General features: G+C 43.1%; 1 protein-coding gene across 5 annotated transcripts in view; it reads right to left on the bottom strand.

Annotated features, from left to right (window-relative positions):
• Fam13a (family with sequence similarity 13 member A) overlaps positions 1 to 13,372 on the bottom strand; it is a 178,093-nt gene that overhangs the window by 81,135 nt on the left and 83,586 nt on the right. The window lies entirely within an intron of this gene.

Genomic DNA, 13,372 nt, shown 5'->3' with positions numbered 1-13,372 from the left:
GAGGAGGAGGAGGAGGAGGAGGAGGAGGAGGAGGAGGAGGAGGAGGAGGAGGAGGAGGAGGAGGAGGAGGAGGAGGAGGACTCTACGTCCCCCCCGACGGGCCTTGCAGCCAGTGCATTGGTGCCCTGGTGCAGGAAGGGCCCGGACCTTCCCCGGGAGAAGGCAAACGCTTCTGGGACAGCGGGCTGCACACTTTGCTTTCTTTAAAAAGAAATCGGCCAGCGTTGGCGAGCGGGAGAGGCTTCCAGAAGGAAGGCGCGCGGCGACCCCGGCCCGCCCCACGCCCCACGCCCCACACGAGGTCCTGCGGGTGTTTGTTTACTCGGTGTGTCCTCGGTGACAGCGCCCCGCACGTGGCACTCGCTGGCCCGCTTGCTCTGGGGGCGGAGAGCGCGCGAGCCCGCCCTGAGCTCCTGCAGGGACCCGAGGGGGTTGGACGCCGCCGCCCCCCCCCCCCCCGCAAGGAGGGGTGCATTGCCTCCACCCCCCCCCACACACACACAAGGAGAGAAGGGTGCATTGCCCCCGTCCCCCCCACGCAAGGAGGGGTGCCTTGCCTCCACCTCCCCCCTACGCAAGGAGAGAGGGGTGCATTGCCTCGGTCCCCCCACTCAAGGAGGGGTGCATTGCCTCCCCGCAGGCGGTCAGTGCACGGTCACTCACACGCGTGTGTATTGTCTGTGAACAGCCATGCTTGGGGAAAGTTTGCTTCTTATTGTTACAGAGAATAGGTTTCCCCGCCCCCCCCCCATGAGACCTTCAAAATGCTGGTTAAAGTATTATTATTTCTTCTTCTTCTTCAATGTGGAATATTAGAACCCCATTACTAAGGATATAGTTGGCTAATTAACAGGTACACTGCATGGCAAAGAATCATACCAGAAATAAGCTTCGGAGATATTTCTGTCATATTATCGAAGTTGGAAGGGTTACAAGACAGCAAGCACAGACCACCCCAACCAGTAGAAAAAGGGAGGGAGGGAGGGAGGGAGAGAGAGGAGAGAGAGAGAGAGAGAGAGAGAGAGAGACAGACAGACAGAGACAGAGACAGGGACAGAGAGACAGAGAGGAGACAGAGGCAGAGACAGACAGACACACAGAGACTTTGAACCAGCAGCCTCAGATCCCAGCCGCCCTCTGGGTAGGTAGGATCATAGGCCTGGTGCTGGACTCCCAGATGTTTTTTTTTTTTAAATGGGCCACTCCTAATTGTGAATTTCCAATACAACATCCTATGATATCATATCTACTTTCTTTTGTCCCATCTGCTAATAAAAACATTTTCCTTGCCGGACTAAATCATCTATCATGTTGATGATAATAAATCATCCGAAACCGTGTTCAGAGGAGATGACAGATTATCACCAACTAAAATCACTCTTTGAAAACAACAGGAGTGGATCTAGGTACAAAACTTTTAATTACATTGAAACAGTGAATATTCCCTTTTTGATTCTAGATCTGAACATTTTAATTTGATATTCCAGGAACAACAACTTAGCTTTGTACATAGGCATTAAGATTTTTATTTTTCAAAATGCTCACCTCATGTTTGACATTGCTAGAGGGAGGAAATCTTGGTTGGCTATCATAGTGCTTATTTTCTTGATGAAGTCACACCAGGAAATTCAGAAGCAAGTCCACCTGCATGGGAGAATTCAGGCAGAGCAGACATGGATCTGGGATGTTTCTTACCAGATCACACCATGTACCCTTAGTCATGTCCGTACCAGGGTCTGGAGTCAGAGCTTTGCGCTCCCTCAGCTCTACCACTTCAGCCATACCTCCAGCCCCACGTGACTTTAAAAAAATCCCGGAAGAAACAACTCTTCTGAGAAAATAGTTGAAGGACAAAATTAATATTTAAACAAAAATAATATTTTGTCTTTTCTGAATTTTATACACACCTCAATACTATCTGACTAAAACAGATCTAACATAAAGAAACCAACTTTTAAAAAAAATATATGAAATGGAACTGCAATTTACATTGAATCATCAAAATGCGTTGTATTCAACTACCATTTCGCTCCATGTCTGATTTCACATATATTTCCTGATAAATTAAGTCTTCCTATCAATATTCCTCTCACGTACTACATCAAGGAATGTCAATAGTGATTTTTTAAAGCCTACTAGTTTTATATATAACTCAATAATTTGTTACTTGTTTAGAACAAGTTTTCCTTGTTTCTAGGCCCTATTTGATGGTCATCTATAAATTTACTTATCATCTACCTACACTGCAGCCCCATCTGGCTCTCTCACCCACTGCCAGAGTTGTTATTTATTTATTTAGAAGTGCACATTTCTTCAGTGATGATGTCTGTTGCTAACATCCTCAGGTGAGTCCTTCGCAATCAGGTAGTGGGAGTGTTGTGTTGTCCTGGGTCGCCTCTGTGTTTTAAGTCCTCCAACACCGACCCTGTGATGACTCAAGCTGGACTCTCTCCTCATGGAGCCCTAAAGGTGCAACCCCTCCCGGCCACCTGTCTGCAAGGTCTTGCTCTGATTGCTCATGGCATCCCCCCAGCAGTGCTGCCAAGCTCCAGTGGCACAATCCCAACCTCTGTGTGCCACTAATGATGCCTTCCTAAGGGATGGAGACGGTAAAGGTCATCAAACTGGATGAAGTGCCTGGTCTTTTTACCAGCAGGCAGCAAGCGCACCCCCTCCCCAGCTCAACACACATCCTGCCCCAGGGAAGGACTACAATGTACCCTCTTATCTCTGCCTGGATCTCATCACTCTCTCCTTCCCTAGAGGAAGCCTGGTGTCTCCTACATCTTAAATCTTTCCCTCACCTCCCCTCCCCCTTCCTGTGACAGACTTGTCTCAAGTCTACCTTGGCTCCTTCCACTTCCTCCTCCATGACCTAATTTCTCCAGCCCGTGCTGATGGGTGGAACATTTTTGGCACTGCTTCTAAGGCCACCATTGCTCTGCTGGCCACTGGTACTCTCATGACCAATATGATTGTTGAGATAGGAGACTTGTAACTTTGTTGCTGGAGCTGGCTTTGAGCTCATCCAAACCATGATCTTCGTTATATCCACCTCTCCAGTGGCTGGGATTACAGGTGTGAGCCACCATGCCTAGTCTCTTAATGTCCCTGAAACCCTGACCTCCAGCTTTCTGAATGTTCTCTGTTGTCTCTCCTAGGTATCCTCCAAACCTCTCTGACCACCATTCCCCTTTGATTATTTTTGTCTTTGCTTCTCTTTGCCACTGCTTCTGAGCAAAATACCATTCAGTACACCACTTAGTAAGTGGCTAGAGTTCCACCTCTGGGGATGAGAGTCCACCCTGTCATTAACAGGCAGTGGAGACCCAGCTTGTCACTTTGTTGCTTAGCAGCTCTGAGATGGCCGTATCAGGACTCAATGAGATCTCGTGAGTAAAACACATTAGAACTGGGTGCCAGTGACTCATACCTGTAATCCTACCTACTCAAGAGAATGAGATCTGAGGATCATGGTTCAAAACCAGCCAGGGCAGAAAAATCCTTGAGACTCTTTACCTCCAATTAACTAGCAAAAAGCCATTAAGTGAAGGCTTGACTGAAGTGGTAGAGAGAGATCCTTAGGTGAAAAAGCCAAACAAGGCCACCTGGCCCTGAGTTCAAGTCCCAGTTCTGGCATTCACACATACAGAAAAGGTAAAATACATCAGAATAATACTGGATAGGTTATAAATGGTCAATAATTATGTGCATAGCAACCCATTCAAGAATTTAAATTACTCATATTTTCTGATTTCCACCTTCTCCTCTTCCTGGCTTTTGTTAGTGGTGCTAGTGTTCTGTCTATGAATCCGACTCCATTCTCTGCTCCTCCCTTTAGCCAAATCTATTGATTGTCCAGTCATCTGGCTAATCAGTCTGCCTAGCCAACTGTAGTAGTACGACAACCTCCCTGACTTCACTCACTGTGTCCCCAGGGCCTACATTTCACAGTCCCAGTAGGTTTCCCACTCTGCTTCTGACCTGCTCACTCAGCCTTTCTGCTCCCCACTTTAGTAGCCCCCAAAGATCACAACCCTTTCAATAAGAAATTTAGGACTCTCTCTAATTAACCTCCCTTTCTTTCTCTAGTTCAGCTTCTCAGACCAACTGAGGACTTATTCTAGGTATACCTGGATCACTAATTTAAAATCTGCTGTGAACTTTTCTGCTGAAACATTTTCTCATGCTATCTTCTCAGTGTGGAATAGTCTCCCATTTTGTTCCCTCTGGGCAAATTTCTACTCCTACTTCAAGCCTATCCAAGTTGGAATACATCTTTTCTCTTTTTGAACTCACATAAGACTTCACATCCTTTATGATATTTATCATTCCTACCCAACAGCTTTATTATTTCTTGACTATTCCTTTCTTTTTGGAAGTTCACTTCTGGAGACAGGACTATATTTTTTCTGTAGCCCTTATTCACAGCAAACATGAAATAACTGATGAATAAATTAATGGATAAATAACTCTTGGGGTTCTAAAGGCTAGCTCCTTTGATTACATTTAAGTTGATCAATATTTCCAGCAGTATTTCCCATTGCAAGGTCTCATTTAAGAAAAGTTAAATGCATTAGGATAATAGCAATCAAAAGTGACTTAAGAAATAAACTAGCTTGGCTATACATTGAGTGTGATTACAGAGCTGTTAAATGTAAGAATCACTCTCAAACTTCGGATTTTTTTTTTTGCCAGTCCTGGGGCTTGAACTCAGGGCCTGAGCACTGTCCCTGGTTTCTTTTAGCTCAAGGCTAGCACTCTACCTCTTAAGCCACAGCACCACTTCTGGCTTTTTCTGTGTATGTGGTGCTGAGGAATCAAACCCAGGGTTTCATGCATGCTAGGCAAGCACACGACTGCTAAGCCACATTCCCAGCCTACTTTGGACATCTTTAACCATTCTTCATTACTCAATCTCTCCTCAGGCTATTTGCTTTTCCACACTATGATTTTCAAATTTCAGATTTTCTTACATAATTCTTTAGCACATTCCAAGGGTTTGGTAATATCTGTGTTTGCCCTTGTGCTATCAAGAGCAATCACTGTTCCAGCAATGATGTGGCTATATTTGCCTTAATTTCAACACCAATTAAAAACAACCAAGGAACCAAGAACATTTCTTGACCAAGTTCACTTGTTTTCAGATATCCTTTTAGAATCAGATTTGTTTTTAAAAACATTGGCTCCCTAAGGCCTAATGACATAGGAAAATAGATACTTTCTTAGAAGTTTGGTAACAAGGTGCTTCTCTGGCAAATGGTTTTCTCCCAAAATGCATTTTGTAAACTAGCCTTTGAACAATACAATCATAAGCAATGCTTCCCAAGACACTCACAAAGTACATGCAGATTGCAAAGCCTAAGTCTGATATGAGTTTGTTCTGATTATCCTAATCATGAAGCCAAGATGTTATTTACTTTTTTATTTTTTGTCAGTTGTGGGGCTTGAACTCTGGGCCTGGATGCTGTCCCTGAGCTCTTCAGCTCAATGCTAGCACTCTACCACTTGAGCCACAGCACCACTTCCAGTTTTCTGGTGGTTCATTGGAGATAATAGAGTTTCCTGCCCAGGCTGGCTTTGAACCACAATCCTCAGATCTCAGCCTCCTGAGTAGCTAGGATTACAGGTGTGAGCCACTGGTGCCCGGCTAAAGCCAAGATTTTTAAGACACACAAGATTTAGATACTCCAGCATTGCTGTACTGAATTCTTATAAAACTAGTTCTCCAATAGTCTGAGTTAGAGTGATAGTGAATTTCTTTGCTTAATACAGGACAATATCATTATCAACATTATCACATTCACAAAATGTCACACACAAACAGAGTAGATGAACGCATGCTATGTTGAATGTAACAGGTATGAATATAAAGAAGGTAATATGAGCAATCACTCAACTGAAGCCACAGCTTTTCACCATTCAACAATTCAATAGCCTTAATATTATTTACCCACAGTAGTGTGTGTGTGTATGTGTGTGTGTTTGTGTCCTTGTGCATGTATTAGTTTACAAGCCAGTTATATTTGCACTGAGAGGAGTAAGAGATGAGAGAAGAGTCTTAGGGGGAAGAGGAAGGTAGAACAGAAAGTTGGAAAATCAAGTCTTAAATTTTATGCTTAGTGTATTTCTTTTATGAAAAAATAATATTTGGAAGTAGTTAGACTGTAAATCCTTTTACATAAAGGAACTGCAGTATTTCTTTCTCTTTTTTATGTGGAAGTAGGGTTTGAACTAGGGTCTTGTCCTTGTTACCTGTCTGCTCTACCATCTGAGCTCTAGCTCTAGATGCCTCAATCTAGAGTATTTCTAAAACTACTTATAAAATCTTATAAAAGTCTTTAGAAAGCAAAACAATAACACTAAGAAAGGCCCATGCTAACAGGAATAAAGGACTTCTAGTTAAGTACATAATTTTCTTCAGTAACAGCAAAATAAATATGCCTACTTTACTCAAAGCCAAACCATAACATAATTAAAATGTATTTTCTCATTTATGAATTAGACTTATCTCTAATCTACTAGAAGCTTGCTTTAAAAAAATCCCAACAGGGGGGGCTGGGGACATGGCCTAGTGGCAAGAGCGCTTGCCTTGTATACTTAGGCCCTCGGTTTGATTCCCCAGCACCACATATACAGAAAATGGCCAGAAGTGGCGCTGTGGCAGAGTGCTAGCCATGAGCAAAAAGAAGCCAGGGACAATGCTCAGGCCCTGAGTCCAAGCCCCAGGACTGGCAAAAAAAAAATCCCAACAGGGATAGAAACTATGGACTTGTTTTTCCTAAGATTTACCTTTGAATTCTAACAATGTACCTTGCTTTGGAAATGGTATATAGGTGATGGCACTGCAATGTATTTTAGGCTTGCTGGGCTCTTATGTGGTCCACAAAGCTCATTTTCGAGACTCTGAAGTCCCCAGGAGCTGCAGGGTGGGGGCTGAGGGGAGGAAGAGAAGAAATGATTGAGGAAGAGGCCAGCTTTAGAGGCCTGGACAGCTGGGGGCTCGGGCTCAGAACTCCCTGCGTTGCCAGGTTAATGGGCCCCATCATTTCCAAGATAGAAACTAGGATACAAAGCCAAGCACCAATGAAGCACCGATATCACGGCCAAAGACACACGGTGATCATTCATGGTGTATGAAGTAGCAGTTATGTAGAAATTCACACAGAAGCCTTGTCTGTGAAAAAAAAAAAAGAAGTCTTGGCTCATATCTCTAACAACTCAGGAGGCAAAGCTCAGAAGATCAAGGTTCAAAGCCCACCAGGACAGACAAATCAGAGAGAGACTCTCTCTATTGAAGACATTAAGTAGTTGTACAGGAGGTTCCAATGTGACATGCCAGTTTCTGAGTACGATGCAAATAGAACAATGTCAATGCAGCCATAGTATTTAATGTATACATGTGAAAATAGAATCAGATCACTTGTAGAGATGGGAGTTGGGAAAAATGGGGGGCAGTGACATTGATAGGGGTGGCACTGATCAGAGAGACTCTCATTATCTCTAATTATCTCCAGAAAGCCAGAACTAGAGGCATAGCTAAGGTGGTAGAATGTCAGCCATGAGTAGGAAAAGCTAAATGGGAATGGGAGGCTCTGCGTTCAAGTCCCGGCACACACACACACACACACACACACACACACACACACACACACACACGTTAATTTCTTAGAAGAACGGAGGGACTGCAACTTCTGCATAAAAATATGGTTAAAAATAAATTCTTTGAGATGACTTACATAATTGTTCCCCAGCTCCTCTGAGGACAGGGAAAACTCCACGGTTTTGCCAGATGGAATCTCAGTGAACGATCACTGCCAATAAGTAAGTGTTGTGAGCACATTTTCCTGGAATGAGATTCCCTGGGCATGGCTTTCCCCAGCCCTCCACTGGGAGTCCAGATAATACTGTTTCTGTTCTCACAAAAGAAGTCATGTCCCACACAACAGCTGCCACCACACCTGAGATCGGCTGCCTCAAATTATCCCAGTGACCTGTCCCCCTGCGAAATGACATTTGCTGACAGCGAAGCAAAGCAGGACGGCTTTCGTAGAGACATGTCAAAACCGTTCAGTGTGATACGGTAATTGATTGGCTGAGCCTGTCCATACAGCATCAGATAAACCCTTCCTATTTCTAAGACATGAATTATTGAGCAGAAGCATAAAAATCTCTGAATCTCAATGCACTGGCTGAGTCACGCTAATTTACTTATTAACCTAATGTAGGATGCTTTGCCATGAACCATCCCAATAAATGAATAAGCAGAAACAGTGTGTAAAAGGAAAATAGGCGGAAGTGGTGATTATTTGTATTACTAAGAATAGATCACATTGAGAAAAACAAAAGAAACCTCATGGTATCGGTCCTTAAGGTCAGTCTGTAGCACGTTTGAAATGATCATTCCTTTTTAAGTAAGATGGTTTGAAAATTCGACCAAGGTTTTATACGCTGCATATATATGTGTGTTTGTATTCTCTTGTAGTGCTAGTCATGTATAGGAGATTCTTAGAATTTATAGTGAAACAGAACTCATGTTTCTTAAAATTTTAGTGAGGAAGTATACATTAGAAAAAGAAATCTTAGCCAGGCATTGGTAGCTCACGCCTGTAATTCAAGCTAGCTAAGAGGCTGAGATGCAACTATCGTGGTTGGAAGGCAGCCTAGGCAAGAAGCTGAAAGGAGAGGTTTGGCACACATGGCAGAGTGAGCTCTAACCTTTAACAGGAATAGCTAAGGACAGCACCCAGGCCTTGAGTTCACATTAAAGTACTGCCCACCCCAGAGCTGTTTGACTTTGACCTTGACCTTCTAACTAAAATACACAGTCAGATAGTCTCTAGTAATCTATATGCTAGAAAGAATCAGAAGGTATAAGAATGGATTTACCGCTATTTACCTTGTCTTTGATCAGTCATGCATACTGTAAACAGAATTAGGAAAAAAATTATTTAAACGGAGTTTAGAGCCCAGAGAAATGTCAAGGTTTGAGTCATTAGAGTACCCGTGTCAAGGGGCAGATTTAGATATGTGGGTAGAAGAATAATTTCCTTTAACAATCAACATATGGACTGAACTATTAGAGACCTTCATTTTAAACAGGAATTGCAGTTAAATTATAAAGAATACATCCAGTAGATACTTGGTTCCTGTGGAATAGTTCACCTAAGAACTTGGGGTAGCCATGTCACAGGAACAGATAGTATTCTTTTCCCATCTAGTCCATGGACCCTTGCTAGGGCAAAGCGTGCGAATAGCCCAGAAAATGGTGGCTGGAGCTCACAGCCCGCTTTTCACAAGGTAGATTCCCTCACATGTAACCATGTGAGGGTATTCCCCCTCAGTCAGAACAACCACCAGGACACCTGACAACTTTTCACATTGTATTCTGCAGGACACACGTCTGAATCTTGTAGCTAAGAATCCAAATTTCATCTCGGCTTCCCTAGACAATGCAAAAATGTCAAAAACTTGGCTGCAAGCAGCAGCCTGTGAAACACAGTAGGAAACAAACACAAGCTCAGGAAGTAATTAGAGTGGATGAAGTACAAACACAGAGTGGTTATGGTTGGACTTCAGAAATGAAGACAGCCATGGTCAATAGCAGGCCAAAAGATTAGATAACCTGAAGGGCAAAGGGTACAGTTAATGTTGGCTATTAATTCATTATGAAGCCTGTCAGGATCATAATTCATATGAAGTGCAAAGCTGTAATATTTACTATACCACGAAGTGGCCTTTGCCTGGGAAATGTCACAAACTTTTTGCCACAGTAAAAGAGTTGCAAAGAGGTCTAAAGTCTCTTATAGACCACAGACTTCTATTAAATAAGCAACAGGTTATAGATGAAAATACAATGGGATAACACAGGGAGAAGAACAGGGAGAAGGCACAGTTGTTCAAACTTTCTCTCCTTCTCTTTGGTGGGAAGGTCTCTATGGGGCTTGAACTCAGTCAGGTCTTATTTGTTTTGTAACACTGAAGGTCGGTACTTTACCACTTGAACCACACATCCACTTCTGGATATTTTTCCTGGTTAGTTTAGATAAGAGTTTCATGGATTTTTCTCCCCCGTTTGGTTTTGAACACTTATCAACAGTTCTCAGCTTACAGAGTAGCTAGGATTACAGGTGTGAGCATCCTGCTCTGTGTATCTTCAAAGGAGCTGAGAACACAGGATTTCCATGGGTGAGTGCTTTCCAACTACAAGAGAGTTAACTGATACATATATTTCTATTATTGGAATTTCTACTAGGAGCTAGAGACAGAGATATGCGAATAATTTGAGTAGAGGAGATAAATCTTGAAGGCAGGTGAGATTCTACTATTGGAATGCCTACTGCCACAGTTCTGCATTCAAAGGAATCATAGCATGCATGCCCTCTCCTTCAGAAACCCGCAATCATGGTGGAGAGACGTATAACCACACAAAACGTTAAAGTAATCTGAGGTAGAAGATTGGCGAGGAGAAACTGTAGAGTAATCAGAAGGCCTATATTTAATTGCCACCTGTCAATTAAGTATAGGCATCCTGGGTAATTCACCTAATTCAATAAACACCTATGAAATGAATAACCTTCTCTGAATTGTGGTTTCCTCATCCAAGGTCACCCTTCAGATATGTTTTTTTTTTTTTTTTTTAAATAGGGCTACCAATAGTGGTAAAGCCAGGAAAAGGTTATGATAGTTTTTGGAACAAATACCAAGATAAAATTGGAAACATGATTTGATCTTGAAGAGAGAATCTAGAACAAACACAGTCCTAGAAAATAAAGGTTACAATGGTTGTAGGTATGAATGAAAGTTAAGTATCGTGCTAGAGATAGATTGACTCTTGAATGTCTCCCAAAGGACAACACGTTCAAGGCATGAACTGGTCAGAGTATAGCTCAGGAGAGAAGCCTGGCAAAAAAACAGATATCCAGGTGCTATCCTGTATAGCTAGGAACTAGAGACAGAGATAGAAGAATAATTTGAGTGGAGAAGATCCATCTTTCAGGCAGGTGAAGTGGAGAAAATACAGCAGTGATCTAACTGCAGGCTGATAGAAGCCTCAGGGTAGACATCTTGAGAGAATGAGGAAAGGGAAGTCGGAGACACTGAAAGAGAAATTTTGCTAACAGGATTTGTTGATGACAGAGACTGGTAACTAGGGGAATGAAATACATGGCCAAGTTGAAAAGGAAAAAATGAGGAAGTGAATTCCATTGGGGCCACAGTTCAAAGCCAACCTGGGCAGATAAATCTGAGAGAGTCTCCCATGTAACTATTACTTTAAAAGCACATCTACTACAACAAAGGAGGGTATTTCAACTATGTTCTTTAGCATATTACTTTAGATAAATAATTGTCATTGATGGCCAGGGATGTAGCTCAGAGGTAGGGCCTGTGTCTGGCATTCAGTGAGCCTTGGGTTCAATCCTCAGTACAAAAATCCCCCTTAACCACTGGCATGGTGATGGCTGTTTCTTTATTCCCAGGACAGAAAAAGGTAAGAAGGTTAATCATTTTTTTTATCACATAATCTTTCTATTTAAGAGCCAAGCACAGAACTTTCATTAATTGTCTAAGTATCTCCAGGCATCTGACCTTGAATGAAGACCTTGAGCTTGTGTCTGAGGACACTTTTGCTAGGGTCTCTAAGCTTACCCAATTTTCTGCTTGTGACTAATAATAGGCTGAGGAAGGAGAGAGAGAGAGAGAGAGAGAGAGAGAGAAATTTTTTTATCTTTCTGTTTTTCTCTCTCCTTTGAAGCCTGAACTCTTCAGTAACTTTTTATTAGAGTCCAGGAAGCTACAGCCAAAATCCTTCCGGGATGAGCAAACACAGCTCTTCCTTCCCTCTCTCCTCTCCATCACGTTGCAACAGGATTTGACCTTTAGTTTTGCAACTGAGCTCTACTATCTTAGAACAAAAGTATGAAGGGAAAGAGAACAAACTCTAAGAAAATGCAACAGATACAACTCACAACAGTGGTTGTATTTAGTAATGTGCAATCAAGTGACTTTCCTACTCACCCACATTCAGTTTACGTGGTCTTGGTTTGGTTTCTGTGCTAGGGTGTGCACCAGGTCTCCTTGCACTCCACCCCTGAGCCTTATGCTACCAAGGCCTACACTTGTCTATTTCAAACTATGTTATGGAGTTAGGCTTTACATAAGTCTGACCTGTTTCAGATGTGTAGAACTCAATTATTTTTAGTAAATTTGCCAAACTACAAGTTAGCTTCAGAGCACCTTCCTTCCTTCCTTCCTTCCTTCCTTCCTTCCTTCCTTCCTTCCTTCCTTCCTTCCTTCCTTCCTTCCTTCCTTCCCTCCCTCCCTCCCTCCTTCCTTCCTTCCTTCCTTCCCTCCCTCCCTCCCTCCTTCCTTCCTTCCTTCCTTCCCTCCCTCCCTCCCTCCTTCCTTCCTTCCTTTCTTCCCTCCCTCCCTCCCTCCTTCCTTCCTTCCTTTCTTCCCTCCCTCCCTCCCTCCTTCCTTCCTTCCTTTCTTCCCTCCTTCCCTCCCTCCCTCCTTCCCTCCCTCCCTCCTTCCCTCCCTTCCTTTTTTACTTCCTTCCTCCCTCCCTCCTCCCTTCCCTCCTTCTGTCCCTCCCTCTGTTCTTCCCTGTCTTCCATCCTTTCTTTCACTGCCAACATTTCTCCCTACATAGTCTAGACTGTCCTTCCATTCAAGATCTTCCTGTTTCTGCCTCATAAATGCTGAGATTAGACACATGCGCCACTATGCCTGGCTCCAGAAAACTTTTTATATGGGCTCTTTCCTAACATACTAGTTGTCAACTACAGTTTGTTTATTTAATTATGTGCTCGAACTGTGGAAGTAGGGCTTGAACTCAGGCCCTGGGCACTGTTTCTGAATGTTTGGTTTTTTTTCCCCTCAAAGCTAGCACTGTACACTTGAGCCACAGCTCCACTTCCCACTTTTTTGGTGATTAAAGTCTCATGAACTTTCCTGTCCTGGCTGGCTTCAAACTATGATCCTCAGGTTTCAGCTCCTTGAATATCTAGGGTTCCAGGTGTGAGTCACCAGTGCCTAGTACAGTTATTGTGATAATTCTCCCAACAAAGGACTTTTTTCCCAAAGAATAAGACTATCTTGGATAGGTAGGGCTAAAGGAGACACAGCTACCCTCTGTGATAAGAATTAGTTTGATTCCTAGCTATTCAGGAAGCTCAGATATGAAGTTTGTGGTTTGAAGCTAGTCCGGGCAGGAAAATCTGTGAGACTTATTATTAATTAACCATCAAAATGCTAGAAGTGGAGCTGTGGCTCAAGTGTACAGTACTAGCCTTGAGCAAAAAAGCTCGGGGACAGCATCTAGACCCTGGGTTCAAGCCCCAGGGCTGGCACAGACACCTACAAGATGAAT

The sequence above is a fragment of the Perognathus longimembris genome, chromosome 24 (assembly GCF_023159225.1).
Source record: "Perognathus longimembris pacificus isolate PPM17 chromosome 24, ASM2315922v1, whole genome shotgun sequence".
Taxonomy (NCBI): Eukaryota; Metazoa; Chordata; class Mammalia; order Rodentia; family Heteromyidae; genus Perognathus; species Perognathus longimembris.
This window is presented reverse-complemented; position numbering and strand designations above follow the sequence as displayed.